Below are 23,101 nucleotides of genomic sequence, written 5' to 3' on the forward strand. Positions count from 1 at the left end.
AGATTGCTCATTACTAGTGCATAGAAATACTACTCTTTTTGTATGTTGTTCTTTTATACCACTATCTTGTTGAATCAATTTATTAGCCCTAGTAGCTTTGTTGTATATTTTTTGGGGATTTTCTATATATAGGATCATGTCATCTGAAATAGTGAAAGTTTTGCTTCTTCCTTCCCAATTTGGATGTCTTTCATTACTTTTTCTTGCCAAATTTCTCTAGCAACAACTTCCACTACAATGTTGAATAATAGTGGTGACAGTGGGCATCCTTGTCTTGTTCCAGATCTTAAAGGGAAAGCATTCATTCTTTTACCATTTAGTATGATGTTAGCTGTGGGTTTTTCAAATATGCCCTTTATCATGTTGAGGAAGTTCCCTTCTTATCCTGTCTTTCAAAGTGTTTTTATCAAGAAAGTTTGCAGGATTTTTTCAAATCATTTTTTTTCATCATATGAGATGATCATGTGTTTCTTTCCTTTTGTTCTGTTAATGTTTATTACATATTGATTTTCTTATGTTGAACCACCCTTGCATACCTGGGATAAATTCAACTTGATCATGGTGTACAATTATTTCAATGTGCTATAGGATACAATTTTCAAATATTATATTGAGGATTTTTGTATCTGTATTAATAAGAGAAATTAGTCTGTAATATTATTTTCTTATAGTGTATTTATCTGGCTTTTGTGTGAGTTTTATGTTGGCTTCATAGAAGGGGTAGGTAGTGTTTGCTCCTAATCAAAGTTTTGGAAGAGTTTGAGCAGGATTGGTGTTAATTACTGTTGGAATGTTTGGTATGATTCACTAGTTGAAGCCATCTGGTCCTGGGCTTTCATTTTTGTTGGAAGGTTTTGGCTGACTGATTAAATCTCTTTACTTTAAATTGGTCTGTTGAGGTATTCTGTTTCTTCTAGAGGAAATTTAGGTTGCTTGAGTGTTTCTAGGTTTTTGTCCATTTCATCTAGGTTGTCTACTTTGTTGGCATACAGTTGTTCATAGGACATTCTCATGGTCATTTTTATTTCTGTGGTGTTAGTAGTAATATTGCCCTATCATTTATGATTTTATTAATTTGCATTCTCTCTTTCAGTCTAGCTAAAATTGGTCAATTTTATTTACATTCTCAAAGAACCAAGTGTGATTTTGTTAATGCTCTCTATTGTTTTATCTTTAATTCTCTCTTTCATTTATTTCTGTTTTAATCTGAGATTTTTTTTCCTTTTCCTATCTTTGAGTTGAGGCTAGTTTGCCATTCTTTTTCTCTGTCCTCTAGTTAGGTCTTTGATTTCAGTTCTTTGTTCTTAATGCAAGCATTTATGGGTATACATTTCCTTCTGAGCACTGTGTGTGCTGCAGCCCATAAGTTTTGATATATTGTGTTCTTGGTTTCATTCATCTCAAGATATTTACTGATTTCCCTTGTAATTTAATATCATTCCAAGCTTTACAAATTTATTGACACTTGTGACCCAAAATGTAGTCTATCATGGAGAACATCCATGTGCACATGTGCACTTGAGAAGAATGTACCTGCTGCTCTTTGGGGGGGCAACATTCTATATATGTCTGTTAGGTCTAGTTTATTTTTCATATTATTCAAGTTTTCTGTTTCCTTATTGATCTTCTAACTAGATGTTTTATCTACTGATGAGCATGGTATTATTGTTAGAGGTGTCTATTTCTCCCTTCAGTTTTGCCAGTGTTTGCCACTTGTATTTTGGAGCTCTGTAGTTAGGTGCATAAATATTATAATAGTTGTTTCTTCTTGGTGGATTGCCCCTTTTATGACTATATAGTGTCCTTCTTTGACTCTTGTAACAGCTTTTAACAAAGTCTAATATTTCCAATAGTATACTTACCATAGCTCCATTTTGGTTACTTTTTGCATGAATTATCTTTCTCCATCCTTTCACTTTCAACTTATTTGTGTCTTTTGGCCTAAACTGATTCTCTTGTAGATAACCTATAGTTGGATAATGCCTTTTTATTCATTCTGTCAATCTGTGTTTTGATTGGTGAATATAATTCACTAAGTGCTATTACAGTAAAGGCAGTATTTACTTCAGCCATTGTGTCATTTAGTATTATTTATTCAATTACATTGAGATATATCCACATATCACAGTCATTCAAAGTGTAAATTCAATTGTTCACATTATCATGTATTTGCTCATTCATCACCACAATTTTTAAACATTTTCATTACTAAAAAATAAAAATTAGAATAAAAATAAAAGTAAAAATGCACACACACAATGTCCCACCCCCAACCCCCTATTATTTACTTAATATTTGTCCATATCTTTCTACTCATCTGTCCATACACTGGATAAAGTGAGTGTGAACCACAAGCTTTTCATGATCACAGGATCACAACATATAATGTATATAGTAATACAAATGTCTTCAAGAATCAAGGCTACTGTAATGCTGTTCAACATTTTCTGGTATTTTTCTTTCTAGCTATTCAAATACACTAAAAACTGAAAAGTGAGACTTATATAATGCATAAGAATAACCTCCAGAATGACATCTCAACTCCAATTGAAAACTCTCATTCTCTGAAACTTTATTTTGGTTCATTCTCTTCCACATTTGGCCAAGAAGGCTTTCTCAATACCACTTTGCTGGGCTGAGACTAATCCCCAGGAGTCATGTCACACAATGCCAGGGAGATTTAAACCCATAGGAGTCATGTTGCATGTGGGGGGAGGGCAGTGAGTTTAACTGCAGAGTAGGCTTAGAGAAAGAGGCCATATCTGGACAACAAATGGGGTTCTATGGGGGTGACCCCTAGGCACACTTATAAGTAGGCTTAGCCTCTCCTTTCTAGTAAAAAGTTTCATAAGGGCTAGCCCCAAGATTGAGGAATCAGCCTACTCTCTTGGAAATTTAATATTTCCACATTTTACTCCAGTTCCTCAAGAAGGCTTTGCAAATATATTTTTATTCTCTGTCCAATTACTCTGGGATGTATCAGGGCTTCACACTAACCTGTGCAGATAAATATGATCTCACTCCCTGTTCAAAATTTCATGTAATGTTGGTGTTTGAACAAAGTGACCATACAGGTTAAATTATAGAGCGTGCTACAAAACATATAGATTTTCCACCAAATAAATATCTTTTCCTTTGTTCTCACACAGAAGTTGAGGTTCTAAAACACCATCAATATCATCCTTTACCCTTTTGTATGCTTTGCCTTAGTCCTAACCAGGTCAGCTTTATTCATATTTCTAATTGAAAACTGATCTCTTTTTCAGCTTCTTTAACATTTGCTGTATGGGGTAATGGTGGCATTAATGGCTGCTGAACTCCAGCTCTGAGTTTCAGGTTTCACACAGATACATGAATTTCTAGGGACCAACAAAATTATACAAAAAGAGCTCAGCATATCAGGATTTATGAATAATCAGTACAAATATAGAATAGATGTGACTGCTGTAAGAGCTTACAATCTAGCCACCCTTACCACAAGCCTCCCCTTGATAATCTGTGCTCTCTGTTTCAATGCTCAGAGGTTGCACATTATAGTTAGTCCATATTATTGAGACAGTATAATGTTTGTTTTTTCAATTCAGGTTTAATTCATTCAACATACTGTCCTCAAGGTCCATTCACCTAGTTGCATACCTCTCAAATTAATTCCTTCTTGTAGCCATTCAATATTTCATTCTATGTATACACCACAGTTTGGCATTCCATTCATCAGTCGATGTACCCTTAGGCCACCTCCACCCATTGCAAACCATGAATAGTGTTGCCATAAACATCAGTGTGCAAATGTCCATTCACATCCCTTTTCTCAGTTCTTCCAAGCATATACCCAAATACAGGGTTGCAGGATCATATGGCAACCCCATACTTAGTTTCCTGTGGAACCAACACACTGCCCTCCAGATGGGCTGCATCATTCTACTTATCCACCAACAATGATTAGGTACTTCCCTCTCTCCACATTTTTGTCAGCACTTGTATCCCTCTATTTACTTTTAAACAGTTTTATTCGCACAGCATGCATTCTGTCCTAAGTAAACAATCAATGGCTCTTGCTATAATCCCATAGGTGTGCATTCAACACCATTATCTATATGAGGATAATTCAATTTCTTCCATAAAGAAAAAGGAAGAGGAGAAAAAGAAAACATACAGAAAAGAAAAAGAAAAAAGGTGATTAAAAATAAAATTTAAAAATAAAATGAAATAATAAAATAAAAATTCAGACAACACCACCACCAGCAAGAATCCCATACCCCACCCTTATATCCCCCACATATGGACATTTACCTTTGGTATATTGCATTTGTTATAATTAATGGAAGCATATTACAATGTTCCTGATAACTATAAACTCTAGTTTGCATTTGTTTCCTTTTTTCCTAAATACCATAACATTTTTAACACCCTGCAAACTTGACCTCTGTTTGTTCTCCCTCATGTAAAACATTATTACATTTGTACACTTAATCTATAACATTTACCACTCTAGGCTTCACAAAGTTATACTGTCCCAGTCTTTACTATCTTTCCTTCATATGTCATACATGCCCCGTAGCCTTCCTCTTTCAACTTTACTGAAGCATCATTTTTCAGTGTACTTACAATTTGTGCTAGCATCACACAGTATTGTGCTATCCATTTCTGGATCTATACAATCAATCCTGTTGAACAACTCCTTCAGCATCAATTACATGGTCTCTACCATCTTTTGATCTCCTGATAACCTGTATTTTCAGCTTTAACTCTCAAAGTTTCCTCCATAATGTTAGTTCACACTAGTGAGACCATACAGTACTTGTCCTTTCATTTCTGGCTAACTTCACTGAACATAATGTCCCCAAGTTTGATCCACATTGTTATATGCTTCTTGACTCTATTGAGTCTTACAGCTGCAAAATATTCCATTGTATGTATATACCACAGTTTATTTATCCACTCACCCACTGATGGATATTTGGGCTATTTCAATCTTTTAGCAGTCATGAATAATGCTGCTATAAACATTGGTTTACAATTGTCTGTTGGTGTCCTAGCTTTCTGTTCCTTGAGAATATACCAAGTAATGGAAGTGCTCGTGCTAGATCTTACTGCAATTTTATACTTATCTTCTTTAGGAAACACCACACTCCCTTCCAGAGGTGTTTCACCATTTTTCATTCCTAACATCAGTGAATAAGTGTGCCTCTTTCTCCACATCATCTCCAGCACTTGTAATTTTCTGTTTCTTATTTTTTGATAATGCCCATTCTAGTAGGTGTGAAATGATATCTCATTGTGGTTTACACTTCCTTTTCCCTAATAGCCAGTGAAGTTGAGCAACTTTTCTTTTGTTTTTGAGCTATCTATATTTCTTCTCCAGAAAAATGTCTGTCCATGACTTTTGCCCATTTTTTAATTGGGTTGTTCACCTTTTTGTTGGTGACTTGTAGAATATTTATGTATATTCTAGATATTAAACCCTTATATGATATGTAGTTTCCAAACATTGTCTCTCATTGCATAGGATGCCATTTTACTTTTGTGACAAAGTACTTTGAGGCACAAAATTATTCAATCTTGAGGAGATCCCATTTATATATTTCTTCTTCCATTGCTTGTGCTTTGGCAACAGCCTCCTATCACAAGATCTTTAAGATATTTCCCTACATTTTCTTCAAAATTTTTATGGTTTTAGCTCTAATGCTTAGGTCTTTGATTGACTTTTAGTTTTTGTGTAACATGTGAGATAGAAGTTTTATTTTATTCTTTTTGTTATGGCTATCCATTTCTCCAAATACTATTTATTAGAGGCTGCTCTGTCCCATTTGTGTTGGCTTGACCACCTTACCAAAGATCAATTTTCTGTAGATGAGAGCATTTATTTCTGAACACTCAACTTGATTCCATTGATCAGTATGTCTATCTTTATGCCAGTACCATGATGTTTTGACCACTCTAGCTATGTAATATGTTTTAAAGTCAGATATTGTGAGACCTCCCACTTAATTTCTCTTTCTCTAGATATTTTTGATTCTCCAGGGCACCCAGCCCTTCCAAATAAATTTGGTTATTGGTTTTTCTACTTTTGCAAATTAAGTTGTTGGGATTTAAATTGGTATTGCACTGAGTCTATAAATTAATTTGTGTAGAATTGACATCTCATCTGTACTTAGCCTTCCAATCAATGGACGCAATATGTCCTTCCAATTATTTAGGTCCTCTGTGATTTTTTAAACAATTTCTTGTGTTTATTTGTGTATAGGTCTTTTGTGGCCTTGGTTAAGTTTATTTCTAAATATTTGATTCTCATGACTGGTATTGTAAATGGAACTTTTTCCTTGATTCCCACTTCATGTTGCTCGTTACTAGTGTATAGAAACAGTACTCATTTCTATGTGTTAATCTTGCAACCTGCTACTTTGCTGTATTCATTTATTAACTCCAGTAGTTTTGTTATAGATTTTTCAGGACTTTCTACATATAGGATCATGTCATCTGCCACAGTGAGAGTTTTACATCTTCCTTTCCAATTTGGATGACTTTTATTCATTTTTCTTACTTAATTGCTGTAGGTAGATCTTGTGGCACAATATTGAATAGCAATGGTGACATTGGACATCCTTATCTTGTTTATGGTCTTAGAGGGAAAACTTTCATTTTTCCCCATTCAGTGTGATAATAGCTGTGGGTTTTTCATATACTGCCTTCATCATATTGAGGAAGGTCCCTTCTATTCCTATCCTTTGGGTGTTTTCAAGAAAGGATGTAAAGTTTGGTCCAATGCCTTTTATTTATCAATTGAGATGATCTTGTGTTTTTTTCACTTTTATTTTTTGATGTGGTGTATTACATTAATTGATTTTCTTCTGCTGAACCACCTTTGCATATCTGGAATAAATGTCACTTAGTCATGGTATATAATTATTTTAATGTGCTGTTGTATTCAAATTGAGAATAATTTGTTGAGAATTTTTACATCTATATTCATTAAAGAGATTGGTCAATAATTTTCTTTTCTTGTAGTATCTTTGTCTGGCTTTTGCATCAGGGTGCTATATCCTTCATAGAATGAGTTAAATAGCTTTTCATCCTTTTCATTTTTGTGAAGAATTTGAGGAGGGTTGGTACTAATTCTTTCTTGAATAATTGGTAGAATCCATTTGTGAAGTCATCTGGTCCTGGACTTTACATTTAGGGAGGTTTTTGATGACTGATTCAATCCCTTTATTTGTGATTGGTTTGTTGAGGTTTTCTATTTCTTCTTGGGTAAATGTTGGTGGTTTGTCCTTTCTTTTCTTGTTAAACTTTGTTTCAGTGGGTCTCAAAATTCTGTCACAGATTTTTGGTCATTGTTTCCATTTAAAAAGGACTGATATTAAAAACTAATAACTTAAAACTGCCACACAAAAACAAATGGTGGGGGAGAACCTAAGATGGCAGCTAGGTGAGACAGGGCAAAAAAACACCTCTGTGAAAAATACTAGATAAAAACCAGAAAGTGACCAAGAACATCAGTTCCAGCAATGCACCAGCTGGACAAGGTCTGCTAGAACCACAGGGACTGTGCATTTTGTGAAACCAGGAGTCTGCATTCTGAAATGAGAAAGCTGGCTGAAAGTCCCACAGCTGCACTGTGGTGTGGGGAAACCAGGGGTTGGCATTTGGAGATGGACTAGTTCTTTAAAAAAAACGCAGGAGTGGCTGCAGTTATGATGGCAAGAACAGCAAGAGTGGGCTGTGCCAACCTCTCAGTGTCTGGTGTGGAGGATAGCCCACTGCTGATTGCCTCAGGGCCAGCAGGGCAGAAGGGCGAGCCAAAAGAAGAAAGAAACCACACCATTTGCAGCTGGCTCCCCAGCAGGCTGGGAACACTCCTGCCTGGGGCCGGACCCACAGCCCAGAGCCATGCCAGGAAACCCAGTGTGATGGGGAGTGTATCCCACAGCACCGTGCACATGCCACAATACTGGCCATAGACAGTGGCCTTGGATGCACCCACAGCTAGTTGTCCCAGAGCTGGGAAGGTGGAGCTGTGTGAAAAGGGGGAGTTGATATGCCCCATTCAGCCATCTTTGCATCAGGCTGGGAGTGCCCCTGCATGGCCCAGTGGCCTGGGGCTTCCCTTGAGGGATGGCATGCACTTGTGATGTAGCACAGCCTTCCCTTAGCAGAGGTCATGGAAGATCACAGCTGAGAAGGGGGGTCTGCTCAGAAATCCCAGGGACCCTACATCAATGCCAGGGACTTGTGGGTCAGCGGCAGAGACAACCTGTGGCAAGAATGGAATGAAAGCTTAGACTCTTGCAACAGCCTTGAATCTCCAGGAACTTCTGGGAGGTTTGATTATTAAAGCTGCCCTGCCTCCCTAACCACCCAGACACACCCCACATTCAGGGCAGACAGCACCAAAAACACACCCAAACTGAGTGCACCTATTGAACCCCACAAGAGTCATTTCCCCACACACCACAAATACAAAGTTAAGGAGAACTGACTTGAGGGGAACAGGTGACTCACAGATGCCATTGGCTGGTTAGTTAGAGAAAGTGTATGCAGCCAAGTTGTGGATCTGAAAAATTAGATTGGTATTTTTTATAACTTGAAAGAACCCTATCAAGCAAAGCAAATGCCAAGAGGCCAAAAACAACAGAAAATCTTAAAGCATATGATAAAACCAGAAGATATGGAGAACCCAATCCTAAACACCCAAATCAAAAGATCAGAAGAGACACAGTACTTGGCACAATTAATCAAAGAACTATAGTCAGAGAATGAGAGCATGGCACAGGATGTAAAGGACATGAAGAAGAACATGGCACAGTATATAAAAGACATAAAGAAGACCCTAGAAGAGCATAAGGAAGACATTGCAAGAGTAAATAAAAAAATAGTAGATCTTATGGAAATAAAAGAAACTGTTTGCCAAATTAAAAAGACTCTGGGTACTCATAATACAAGATTAGAGGAAGTTGAACAACGACTCAGTGTCCTAGAAGACCACAGAACAGAAAATGAAAGAACAAAAGAAAGAATGGAAAACAAATTGAAAATATCAAAATGGATCTCAGGGATATGACAGATAAAATAAAATGTCCAAATTTAAGACTCATTGGTGTCCCAGAAGGGGAAGAGAAGGGTAAAGGTCTAGAAAGAGTATTCCAAGAAATTGTTGGGGAAAACTTCCCAAACCTTCTACACAGTATAAATGCACAAAGCATAAATGCCCAGCAAACTCCAAATAGAATAAAACCAAATAAACCCACTCCAAGACATATTCTGATCAGACTGTCAAATACTGAAGAGAAGGAGCAAGTTCTGAAAGCATCAATAGAATAGCAATTCACCACATACAAAGGAAACAACATAAGACTAAGATGTGACTACTCAGCAGCCACCATGGAGGTGAGAAGCAGTGGCATGACATATTTAAAATTCTGAGAGAGAAAAATTTCCAACCAAGAATACTTTATCCAGCAAAACTCTCCTTCAAATTTGAGGGAGAGCTTAAATTTTTCACAAACAAATGCTGAGAGATTTTGCCAATAAAAGACCTGACCTACTTCAGATACTAAAGAGAGCCATACCAACAAAGAAACAAAGAAAGGAGAGAGAGATATAGAGAATTTTAACAGACATATATAGAACCTTACATCCTAAATCACCAGGACATACATTTTTCTCTAGTGATCCCAGATCTTTCTCCAGAATAGACCATATGCTGGGATATAAAACAAGCCTCAGTAAAATTAAAAAAAAAACACAAAAAACAATTGACTATATTCAAAGCACATTCTCTGACCACAATGGAATACAAATAGAAGTCAATAATTTTTTATTTGTAACTCCACTATTTACTTCCTACAGGATAAAAAATACATAAACTCTAATGACAAATCAGTGGTTTTGGACTCAATGTAAAATATGTAATTTTTGACAGGAGCTATATAAAGGTGGGGGAATGGAGGAGTATAGGAACATAGTTTATGTGTCCTATTGAAGTTAAGTTGGTATCAAAGAAAAACAAGATTGTTATGGATTTAAGAGGTTAAATTTAAGCCCCACAGTAAACACAAAGAAAGTATCAGAGAATATGACCATAGAGATGAAATGCAGAGTCTGGGTCATGAGAAGTGGGGGAAGGGGCAATGGGGAGTTAAGAAATGAGTGTAGGGTTGCTGTTTGAGGTGAAGGGAAATTTCTAGTAATGGATGGTGGGAAGGTGATAGCATTACAGCATTCTAAATGTGATTAATCCCAGTAATGGAATGCTAGGGAGGGGTGGAATGGAAAGATTTAGTCTGTATATATGTTGCCACAATTGAAAAAAAAAAAAGACAGTCTAAATAGATGACAATTGAATGCCAAGGATGATCCTGGATGGAATCTGAGGATGGAGGACAGGAGGCTCAAAGGGACACAGTTGGGACATAAGAAAAAATATATATAGACTGTAAGCTTTGTATCACTGTTGAATTTCTTGGACTTCTTAGTTGCACTTAATGGGATTGCATAAAAGAATGTTCTTGTTCATGGGAATTGTATATGTGAATTATAGTGTTTGTTCAAGGATGTGTACATCTTGCTCTCATATGTTCAGAAGACAGAGCAATAGATGGATGATAGGGAGGGAGGGAGGGAGGGAAAGAAAGAAATGGCAGTGTGAGAGCATGTTAAAGTTGGCGGATTGGGGTATTGAGGGAGAGGGGTCAGGGTATGCTGGAGTTCCATGTATTGGGTTTGTATTGTTTTTGCAACTGTTCCTGTAACTTTGAATTTATTTCAAAATAAAATTTTAAAAAAAGTGGTTCACAAAACATTCCTTTCCTTCTGAAAGTTTTATGATGCATTGTTATCATTAACCAGTCTTTTACTTTTAAACTTAAATGGTCAATTGAGACAGAGTTCTGAGACCTTTCTTCCACCACTGATTATGACTGTGGTGGCAGGTGTTAGAGGTAATATTCATTTAGCCTTCTGAGCTTTCTGGGCAGGCTTGGTGCCCTTGCCATCTCCAGCAGCCTTCTTGTCCACTGCCTTGATGACACCCACAGCAGCTGTCTGTCTCATAACCCAAACAGCAAAATGACCTAGAGGAGGATAATCAGAGGAGCTCTCAACACACATTGGCTTGACAGGAACCATGTCAATGATGGCAGCATCACCAGATTTCAGAAATTTAGGGCCATCTTCCAGCTTCTTACCAGAACAATGATCAATCTTCTCCTTCAGCTCAGCAAACTTGCAAGCAATGTGAGCTGGGTGACAATCCAGCACAGGTGCATAGCCAGCACTGATTGGCCTGGATGGTTCAGGGTAATCACCTGAGCAGTGAAGCCAGCTTCTTCCATTGGTGGATCATTTTTGCTGTCACCAGCCACATTGCCACAACAAACATCTTTTATAGACACTTTCTTGACATTGAAGCCCACATTGTCCCCAGGAAGAGCTTCACTCGAATCTTCATGGTGCATCTCAATAGACTTTACTTCAGTTGTAATGTTGGCTGGAGCAAAGGTGACCATGATGCCTGGTTTGAAAGCACCAGTCTCCACTCAGCCCACAGGGACAGTACCAATACCACCAATTTTGTAGACATCCTGAAGAGGCAAACACAAGGGTTTGTCAGTTGGACAAGTGGGTGGCAGGATGCAATCCAGAGCTTCAAGCAGTGTGGTTCCACTGGAATTGCCATCCTTATGGGTGACTTTCCATCCCTTGAACCAAGGCATGTTAGCACTTGGCTCCAGCATGTTGTCACCATTCCAACCAGAAATTGGCACAAATGCTACTGTGTCGGGGTTGTAGCCAATTTTCTTAATGTAGGTGCTGACTTCCTTAAAGATTTCCTCATATCTCTTCTGGCTGTAGAGTGGCTCAGTGGAATCCATTTTGTTAACACCCAGTGTTTCACACCCAGTGTGTAAGCCAGAAGGTCATGCTCATGGGTCTGCCCACTCTTGGAAATACCAGCTTCAAATTCACCAACACCAGCAGCAACAATCAAGACAGCACAGCCAGCCTGAGGTGTGCCTGTAGTTATGTTTTTAATAAAGTCTCTGTGACCTGGGGCATCAATGATGGTCACATAGTACTTGCTGGTCTCAAATTTCCACAGGGAGATATCAATGGTGATACCACACTTGCATTCAGCTTTCAGTTTATCCAAGACCCAGGCATACTTGAAGGACCCCTTTCCCATATCAGCAGTCTCTTTTTCAAATTTTTTGTTGGTTCTTTTGTTGATCCACATTTGTAGATCAGGTGGCCAGTAGTGGTGGATTTGCCTGAATCTACATATTCAATAATGACAATGTTGATATGAGTGTTTTCCTTTCCCATTTTGGATTAAGAATCAGTGATGGTTTTCACAACACCTGTGTTCTGGCAGTAAACCCATTACAAAAAAGTGGTGGTTCATCCTTTTTTAGGAAGTTGTCCATTTCATCCAGTTGTCTATCTTATTAGCATATAGTTGATTATAGTATCCACCCATTTTCTCCTTTATTTCTGTGGGGTCAGTGATTATGCCCCCTTCCCCATCTCTGATTTTATTTATTTGCATTCTCTCTCTCTCTCTCTCTCTCTCTCTCTCTCTCTCTCTCTCTCTCAGTTAGTCCAGTGTTCTGGTTTGCTAATGCTGTCATTATGCAAGATATCAGAAATGGATTGGATTGTATAAAGGGGTTTTTATTTGATTGCAAAGTTACAGTATTAAGACCATAAATGTTTCCAATCTAAGGCATCAACAATAAGGTACCTTTGCTGAAGAATGGCCAATGATGTATGGAACACCTCTGTCTGCTGAGAAGGCATGTGCCTGGCATCTTCTTCCTTTGCTCCCAGGTTGTATTTAAAATAGGCATTCTCCAAAATGTTTCTTTTGGGGAATTTTGTCCTCTCATCTTCTCCAGAGCAAACACTGGGATAGCATCTCCAAAGTGTCAGCAAACGTCTGCTTTCAATGGCTCTCTCCAAAATATCTCTCTCAGCTGCAGCACTGAGCTCCTTCAGTGAGCTCTCATAGGACTCCATTGATTTAATTAAGACCCACACTTAATAGTCAGGGTAACATCTCCATGGAAATAATCTAATCAAAAGTATTATCCACACTTGGGTGAGTCACACCTCCATGGAAACATTCAATCAAAATGCTCCACTCAGCAACATTGGATTAAATGCTCATAGCTGTTTTGGGGGAACATAATATATACAAACTGACACACCTATCTAAGGGTCAATGTATTTCATTGATTTTCTCAAAGAACATGCTTCTGGTTTTGTTGATTTTCTCTATCATTTTCATGTTCTTAATTCCATTTATTTCTGCATTAATCTTTGTTATTTCTTACCTTCTATTTGCTTTGGGGTTAGTTTGCTGTTCTTTCTCTAGTTCCTCTAGGTGAGCAGTTGACTCTTCCACTTTTCCTCTTTACTCTTTTTTTATATAGGCTCTTAAGACAATAAATTTCCTTCTCATTACTGCCTTTGCTGCAATCCATTAGTTTTATATGTTTTGCTTGCATTTTCATCTGCCTCAAGATTCTAGCTAATTTCTCCCTTGGCCCATTCATTGTTTAGGAGTGTGTTGTTTAGTCTCAATATATTTGTGAATTTCCCAGTCTTCTGCATGTTATTCATTTCCAACTTGATCCCACTATGATCTGAGAAAGTGTTATGTAAAATATGATTATTTTAAAATTTATAGATACTTGTTTTGTGACCCAACATGTGGTCTATCCTGGAGATGATCCATGAGCACTTGATAATAATGTGTACCTTGCTGTTGTGGGTTATACTGTTCTATAAATATTTGTTCATTCTAGTTCATTTATCATACAATTTAACATCTCTATTTCCTTATTGACCCTCTGTCTAGATGTTCTATTCATTGATGAGAATGGTTTAGTGAATTCTCCAACTATTACTGTAGAAGTGTCTATTTCTCCCTTCAAGGTTGTCAGTGTTTGTTGCATGCATTTTGGGGCACTCTGGCTCTGGAAATAATATTTATTACTGATGTCTTCTTGATGAATTGTAACTTTTATTAATATGTAGTGTCCATCTTTGTCTCTTTTAATTGTTTTACATTGATGTCTAATTTGTCTGATATTAGTATAGCTACCCTCATTCTTTTCTGGGTTTTGTTTGCATGAAATATCTTTTTCCAAAATTTCACTTTCAAACTATTCTTGTCCTTGTGTCTAGAATGAGTCTCATGTAGACAGCATACAGAGTTGTCCTGTTTTTTTAATCCATTCTTCTAGTCTATGTATTTTTATGGAGAGCTTAATCCATTAACATTTAATGTTATTACTATAAGGGCAGTACTCTCTTATACCATTTTGCCTTTTGGATTTTAAATGTCACATCATATTTTTTCTCTCTCTCTCCTTTTGCCATTCCTGGTAGTCTTCATTTCTGCACTCTACTCCAAACCTCTCTCTCTTTTCTTTTCCTAAAAGCCTGTAGCACTTCTTTAAGTTTTTCTTAAAGAGCAGATCCCTTGTTCACAACTCTCTGTGTCTGTTGATCTGAAAATATTTTAAAATCTCCCTCAATTTTGAAAGACAGTTTTGTCAGATATACATTTCTTGTTTTGCAGTTTTTATCTTTCAGTGTCTTAAATACACCACTGCCTTCTCATCTCCATGGTTTCTGCAATGATATACATACATAGTCTTATTGAGCTTCCATTGTATGTGATGGATCATTTTTCTTGCTACTTTCAGAATTCTTTGTCTTTGACATTTGACAATCTGAGCAGTGTGTTATAATAGGTCTATTCACATCTATTCTGTTTGGGGCATGCCACGCTTCTTGTATGTATAATTAAATGTCTTTCATAGGAGTTGGGAAATTTTCAATGATTATTTTCTCCATATTCCTTCTGCCCCTTTTCTCTTTTCTTCTCCCTCAGGACACCCAAAACATTTATATTCACGTGCTTCATGTTGTCAATCACTTTTCTGAGCTCCTGCTTGTGTTTTTCTATTCTTTTCCATATCTATTATTTTGTTGTATTATTTCAGATGCCCAATCTTCTAGTTCACTGAGCCTTTATTCTTCCACTTAAAATCTGCTGTTAAAACTCTTCATTGTGTCTTTAATCTCTTCTATTGTGCCTTTCATTCTCATAAGTTCTGCCAATTGCCTTTTCAAGCTTACAAATTCTTCTTTATTGTTGTGCAGTGTCTTCTTTGTGTCCTTTGTCTCTTTTGCCATATTTTCCTTCAGGTCTTTTACTTGATTTACAAGATTTTTTGAACATCTTTAATTAGTTATTTCACCTCCTGTATCTCAATTTAACTGTTAGTTTGTTCCTTTGTGGAGTCCATATCTTCATGCTTCCTATTATGACTTGTGATTTTTGACTTTCTAGGCATCAGATTTTCTTGATTAGTTCATTCTGGAGATCATTTTCATACTTCTACCTAGAATTTTCTTTTGATTGGCTTTGTTCTCTGTCTATTCTTTAGCATTCAGTTCAACTGTTCTAGACCTCTAGCATAGGGTGCTGGTTTGAATGTATTATGACCCCCAGAAAAAGCCATATTCTTTGAAGCAATCTTGTGGGGCAGACATATTAGTGGGTATTAAGTTGGAGCATTTGGATTAGGTTGTTTCATGGAAAAGCACCCCACCCAACTGTGGGTGATAACTCTGATTGGATGACTTCCATGGAGGTGTGGCCCTGCCCATTCATGGTGGGTCTGAGTTAGTTCACTGGAGCACCATATAAGCTCAGACAAAAGGAGCAAGATTTGCTATAGCCCAGAGGGACACTTTGAAGAATGCACAGAAGCTGAAAGAGTAGCTGCAGATGAGAGACAGTTTGAATACAACTGTTGAAAGCAGACTCTCATCCAGAGAAGCTAAGAGAGGACAAACACCCCAGGAGCACCTGAGAGTGACATTTTTGAGGAACTACAGCCTAGAGAGGAATGTCCTGGGAGAAAGCCATTTTGAAACCAGAACTTTGGAGCAGACATCAGCCACATGCCTTCACAGCTAACAGAGGTTTTCCGGATGCCATTGGCTATCCTCCAGTGAAGGTACTCAATTGTTGATGACTTACCTTGGACACTTTGTGGCATTAAGTCTGTAACTTTTTAACCAAATAAATCCCTTTTTATAAAAGGCAATCCATTTCTGGTGTTTTGCATCCTGGCAGCATTAGTAAACTAGAACAGATTTTGGTACCAGAGAAGTGGGGTGCTGCTGCATTTGCAAATACCAAACATGTTGGAGTGGCTTTTTTTTTTTTTTTTTTTTTTTTCTGATCAAGCTGCAAAATTTTATTGAAGAGGCAGAGCATATATACTCTAGGAGAAGGGGAAGTGGCTAGCAAGGGCTCATGGCGGTCTAGGATTGGTGGCTGCTGTTGCTAGGGTAGATGGTAGATGTCTGGAGTGGCTTTTTAAATGGATACGAGGAAGATTCTGGAAGAATTGTGAGGCGCTTGATAGAAAAGGCCTAAACTGCTTTGAAGAGACTGTGGAAATATGGACTCTATAGATACTTCTGATGAGGCCTTGAGCAGAAATGATGAATGTGTTGTTGCAAACTGGAAGGAAGGTGATCCTTGTTTTAAAGTGGTGGAGAATTTGGCAAAATTGAGTTCTTGTGTTGGATGAAAGGCAGAATTTGAAAGCAGTGACCTGTTATATTTAGCTGATGAGGTATCCAAGAAAATATAGAAGAAGTAGCCTGGCTTTTACTTGCAGCTTTTAGTGAAATGTGAGAGGACAGAGCTAAGCCAATAAATTAAGTCATGGTTTCAAAGAAACCAGAAATTGATGACCTGAAAAATTCTGGGCTTCCAGGTGGGGGGGGGGACCACAGAAGCTACAGTCCAGCATGAGGATGCAACCAAATATGGAACCCAGCCACCATTTCAGAACAAGCCAAGATTGGAGAAAGAGTTAAGCAGAAAGGATTTGTGGAAAGTCCTACTGTCTGATGGCTTTGACACTTGTGTGCTTCATGCAAAGCCGACAGAATTTTTGTGTGATCTTTATAGATGGAGCTGCTGCCAGTCTGGACTGGAAGAGACAGACAAGGAACAAATTGAAGGAAAAATTTATTCAAGACAGAGTCATAGAAGTTGAGGTCTAGAGTCAAGAGGCCTTGGAGTGGGAGAGCAGAGTGGCCCACATGCATGGAAAGGGTGAGTTTGCCCCTGAGGTTGAGGGTGGGCCTTCTGCCTCGATGCTCCAGAAGAGTTTTGCCACCCCAGGCCCCAAAGAGGGCTGAGCACATTCCCTGGGATTTGGGGAGAGCCTGGCTGCCACCCTCACTGTTCTCAAGGGGTTGAGCTTGTGCCCTGGAGATGGGAGGGGATCCGGGGGCTGCCCCAATGTTTGAGGAGGCTGGGGCCAAGAAGATGGTCTCCCCAATGTGTGGGTATGTTGGACAACTCACCCCAGCATTTGGAGAGGAAAGGGCTCCCAAAAATGCCCTTAGGAAGGGTTAGACTCCCACTCTCTCAAGCACCAAGGATGCAATGTCATTCTTTAAATGACTCTCAGAATTTGAAATCTAATGGAGTTTGCCCTGTGGGTTTTAGGAGCTGTTTTGGTCCTGTTAACCCTGTTTTCCTTTCAGTTTCTCCTTATGGCAATGGGAATGTTTACCCTATGACTGTCCCTCCTTTGTATATTGGAAGTATATAACTTGTTCTAAATTTCACAGATCCACAGTTAAAGCAGAATTATGCTTTTGGACAGGCCACACCTGTAACTGATTTTGATGGGATCTTGTACTTAACTATTGTTACTGAAATGATTTTAAGTTTCTGTGATATTGTGATGGGATGAATGTATTTTGTATTTGGAAAGAACATGATTTTCTGGGTCTAGGGTGAGGAATGTGCTGGTTTGAATGTATTATGTCCCCCAGAAAAAGCCATATTCTTTGATGCAATCTTGTGGGGCAGACATATTAATGGGGATTAAGTTGGAACATTTGCATTAAGTTGTTTCATGGAAATGCACACCACCCAACTGTGGGTGATAACTCTGATTGGATGATTTCAATGGAGATGTGGCCCCACCCATTTGTGGTGGGTCTGAATTAGTTCACTGGAGCACTATATAAGCTCAGACAAAAGGAGCAAGCTTTGCTACAGTCAAGAGGGACCCTTTGAAGAATGCACAGAAGTTGAGAGACAACCTGCAGATGAGAGACAGTTTGAATACGGCTGTTGAAATCAGACTCTTGTTCCAGAGAAGCAAAGAGAGGACAAACACCCCAAGAGCAACTGAGAGTGACATTTTTGTGGAACTGCAGCCTAGAGAGGAGCATCCTGAGAGAAAGCCATTTTGAAACCAGAACTTTGGAGCAGATGCCAGCCATGTGCCTTCCCGGCTAACAGAGGTTTTCTGGATGCCATTGGCTGTCTTCCAGTGAATGTACTCGATTATTTATGAGTTACCTTGGAAACTTTGTGTCCTTAAGACTGTAACTTTGTAACCAGATAACGCCCCTTTATAAAATCCAATCTGTTTCTGGTGTTTTGCATCCTGGCAACATTAGCAAACTGGAACACATAGCATCTGTTTAATTGATCAGAATTTTTTAGTTCTTGTTTTTCTGGTTCTTGCCTTTCCTATATGGAACCTTTTATTGAGGGGATCTCCCCATATATGATTTACCCTTTTCATATTTTCCTAGTCAAAATGGTTCTAGGTCCAGGAGAGTGTAATCCATATCAAGTTTCCCTGACAATGAGACCCAGCAATTTGTCAGACCCTCCTGTGAAGTCTCTAGAATTTGCACTTTTCCTATCCTGTCCAGCAGGTTTCACTTGTCATTGTGCAGCTCCAAACCAATATTAATATATGCTGTGCCTCTAATTCTCAGTAGCCCCTGTCCCTGCCAGAATCATGGCTGACTCAAGGTGTTTCTCTTTTCCAGCCCCTGGGCTCTGAGTTCTCTGAAGGAGGGCCACCACTTCAGCTGGGCCCTTCTCCCCTTTTCTTGGGGAAGATATGCCCTTTATGGATTAAGTTGGAACATTTGCATTAGGATGTTTCATGGAAATGCACAACACCCAACTGTGGGTGATAACTCTGATTAGATGATTTCAATGGAGGTGTGGCCCCACCCATTCATGGTGGGTCTGAATTAGTTCCCACTTGAATTTGTTCCCCCACTTGATCCATTGCTTTGTCTCTAAGACCTATCTTAGCTCCAACCTGTGATGTGTACAGTTGCCAATTTAAAATATCTGAGGCTTTATATAATGAGCTACATAGAATAGTTTTAAATAGGACAGCTAAAAAAAGAAAAGAAAAAAAAACAAGAAGAGAAAGAAATCCCTTTTCAGAGCCTTCCCTCAAACCCCAAGGTTCACCACTGAAAAGCTTGAGTTGGCACCTGGCTCTGCACAATCCCCTTTTTGGAACATCCCCTTTTCATGACTCTGATCTCAGCCAACACCAATAGCCTCCATTTTTATTCTTTTCTATTTTATTTTGTTTTATTTTTTCTCCATCATCCCTACCTCCTCTCTGCTGGAATTAAATCTACAGTTGTATCTTGCCTGACTGCTGTCCCTTTCTCCCAGTAGAGACTTCTTAATGATATGTCCTTTATGGAATTCTCCTTCACCTGACCAGTTACTCTCAGATGTATTTTAATTCTGCCCTTGCTGGGGGCATTGCTGAAATCTGAAGTTTCTAATAGGTCTAATGTGCGATTGAAACATTAAAATTGAAATGCAGAGAAAGAAAAGAAAAAAAAAAAAAAAAAAAACCCTTTTCACTGCCAGACACCAGTTCCCCAGGTTTGCCGATCAAGATCCAGAGTCTTTACCCATTTCTATGTGCCCCCTTTACTTGAGGCCAGCCCTTTTCCACTATTCTGAACTCCTCCAACTCAAAAAGTCTGTTTTTATTTTTTTTTTGTTGTTAGCCCACCTCCTCTCTTTCAGGTTGAAAGCTCTCAGTTCCTCTTGTGTTTGCTTCTGATTTGTCTGTGCTTGGAGCTTTTATTCAGCATTCTGAATTTCTTAATTAGTTCTGCATTTGGAGCCTGATTGAGCCACCCTCCTTGATCCCAGCAGAGACTGTTTTTATTCCCTCAGGGAACCAGCTCCAAGACAGCCTGCTCTGCCAGTGGGAGAGGGGCACTGACACCTGCCTGGGAAACTTACAGTTCTTCACTGTGATCTCAGGCATTCCACCTATTCCAGAATGGTATATGATGTGTGACTGGTCACTGAAGTCCCCCAAATTGTGTTTCCAGACATTTCCTGTCTAATTACAAGCTGTCCTAGAAAAGTAACTAAATTCCACACCTCAAAACACTGCCATCTTACCTTACCTTCTGTCATTTAGTTTGTATATGTAATATCACAATTTTGTCTCTCTTTTCCTTTATTGCATCCTTCTTTATGTATCATTGATCTTTTCTGATGATCTCACTCATCCCTTTCTCATTTCTGTTTATTGTATACATTTTTTTTTCTTTGTAGTTATGCTGGGATTTGTATTGCATTACCTAACCCTATAAGTTACTAATTTGAAAAGATACCAACTTAGCTCACTACATTCTTTGCTCCCATATTCCTCCATTTCCCCTCTTTATATTTTAGCCCAATTACCACTTCATATTTTGCATTATCAGGAAATATGACTATTTCTTATTCAACTGTGTTCTGTTATAGGAATTAAAGAATAGAGTTATATATTGGATGATACAGCAATAATGGGTTTTGCATTTACCCATTTAGTTAACTTTGCTGAAGTACTTCACTTCTTCACATTTCTCCTATGTTTTTTCTTTCAAATTCAAGAATTCCCTTTATCAATTTTTGTAGGGCAGGTCTTTTTTATGAACTCTCTCAGTTTCTCTTTACCTGTGAATATTTTAAACTCTCTCATTTTTGAAGTACAGCTTGGGCTGATACAAATTTTTGACTGGCAGATTTTTCTTTCAATAACTATAATATATCATACCACTCACTTCTTGCTCCATGATTTCTGATGAGGAATAAGAACTTAGTTTTATTGAGGACCCCTTGTATGTGACAAATTGCTTTTCTCTTTTTCCATTCAGATTTTTCTTTATCTTTGGAATTTGACATTCTAATTAGTATTTGCCTTAGAGCAGGTCTATTAGGGTTTATTCTATTTGGAGTATCTTGTGCTTTTTGGATGTGTATATTTATTTCTTTCATGAGACTTGGGAAATTTTTGGCTATTATTTCCTAAAATATCCTTTATGCCCCTTTTCCCTCTTCTTCTGGACAGCCATGATGCAAATGTTTGGGTGCTTTATGCTGTCATTTAAGTTCCTTAGACACTGCTCAATTTTTTCCATTCTGTTCCCTATTGATCCTCCTAATTGTATAATTGCTATTTTCCTGTCTTCTAGTATGCTGATTATTTCTTCTGCTTATTCAAATCTGCTGTTGTATGACTGTCATGCAATTTTAATCTCCATTTTTGTGAGTTTCACCCTCATAATTTCTGTTATGCTTCTTTTAAAACTTTCTAATTTTTCTTTTTGCTCTCACATTGTCTTAATTCCTTTACTGCTGTAACCATCAATAGTTTATTTCTATCCATATTTTCTTTCATCCCTTTGAATTGACTTAAGAGATTTATTTGACATTCTTTGATTAGTTGTTCCAAAGTCTGTCACCTCTGAAGTTTTAATTTGTTCCCTTGACTGAGCCATATCTTTCTGTATCATGATATGGTTTATAAGTTTGTTTTGCTAATGTCTGGGAATCTATTTTGATGCACTAATTCTGAAGGTCAGTTTCGCCCTCATACATGGGTTTTACTGTAGATTGGCTATGTGTTAAGACTATTTGTTGATGCTCGGTCCATCTTTTACTGGAAATTTACATTGGCCCATGTTAAAATCTTCAGATTTTCTCAGGTCTGCAAATAATGTTGCCTTGGAATTTCAGTAAAACATTTAAGATTGTTCCTTTATGTGCAATTGTTTCACATCCATGAAAATGTTTCCTTTCTCTGATGGCTAGCTTCATGTGTCAACTTGGCCAGGTGACGGTGCCCAGGTGTCTGGTCAAGCAAGCACTGGCCTAACCATTATGGTAAGGACATTTGTGGTTGGTCAATAAACCAGAAGGCTGGTTTATTAAATCACCAGTTAATTGATTGCATCTGTGGCTTTTTGCAACAATGAAGGGAGTGTCTTCTGCAATGAGAGAATTTAATCAGCTGGATTTAATCTAATAAATTGAAGATTTTTAAGGGAGAAGAGAGGGAAAATACATTTCTTCTTCAGCCAGCCAGTCTCTCCTGGAGAATACACTGAAGACCATCCTCAGAGTGCCAGAGCACAGCCTACCCTATGGAATTTCTCCTCTTCAGCTAGCCAGCCTCTCCTGGGGAGCTCATCAAGGTCTTCATCAGTGTCACCAGTTCACTGCCTGCCTACAGAATTTGGACTCTTGCATTCTGCCCTAGAGAATTTGGATTTGTGTATCTCTACTTTTGCATGAGACATATATATAAAATCTCATATTTACAGATATCTCCTGTTGATTATGTTTCCCTAGAGAACCCTAATTAATAAATCTTGGTACCAGGAGTGGCTTTTGAGAAACAGAATCTTAAAATGGGCTTTCACAATTGGTTTTCTACTCTGATTAGATTTGATAATCAAGATGGAACTGACAGAAAGACCATGGCATGAATTGACAATGGAGATACACAAAATATCACAATTTGATTCTCCTAATCATACTCTGTTATGAGGCAAGGCACTGGTGACAGTGTTTTAGACATCTTAACAGTGTTTTGGGGAGTTAAGAGGTATAATAATGTTGACTCTTTGTTCTTAGTTATGTTGAATACAATTATAAGAGAAAGAGACAAGCTGAAGACTTGAAATTTGCAACTTAAATGCTGTATGGAAAATGTAAAGGTTCCTAGTTGTGCCCTGAAAGAAAATTTTATTTCCTGTGGCAACAGTCTTGAGATCTCTGAAAACCAGATCCAGAATTCCATTGTGTGACTAGCAGATTTACAACATAAACTAAAATCTCAACCTCACAGGGTGTGAGCAGTTAAAGTAAAGGTATTGTTTGGAAAAGAATGGGATCCTGAAAATTGGGATAGGGACATATAGGTTTATGGCA

The 23,101-nt window shown here is 38.1% G+C and overlaps 1 pseudogene; it reads right to left on the minus strand.

Moving 5' to 3' along the window:
• Nucleotides 1–10,944: 10,944 nt before the first annotated feature.
• LOC119523710 lies at nt 10,945–12,321 on the minus strand (annotated as a pseudogene).
• Nucleotides 12,322–23,101: the final 10,780 nt, after the last annotated feature.

This window comes from Choloepus didactylus, chromosome X, assembly GCF_015220235.1.
Source record: "Choloepus didactylus isolate mChoDid1 chromosome X, mChoDid1.pri, whole genome shotgun sequence".
Classification (NCBI taxonomy): domain Eukaryota; kingdom Metazoa; phylum Chordata; class Mammalia; order Pilosa; family Megalonychidae; genus Choloepus; species Choloepus didactylus.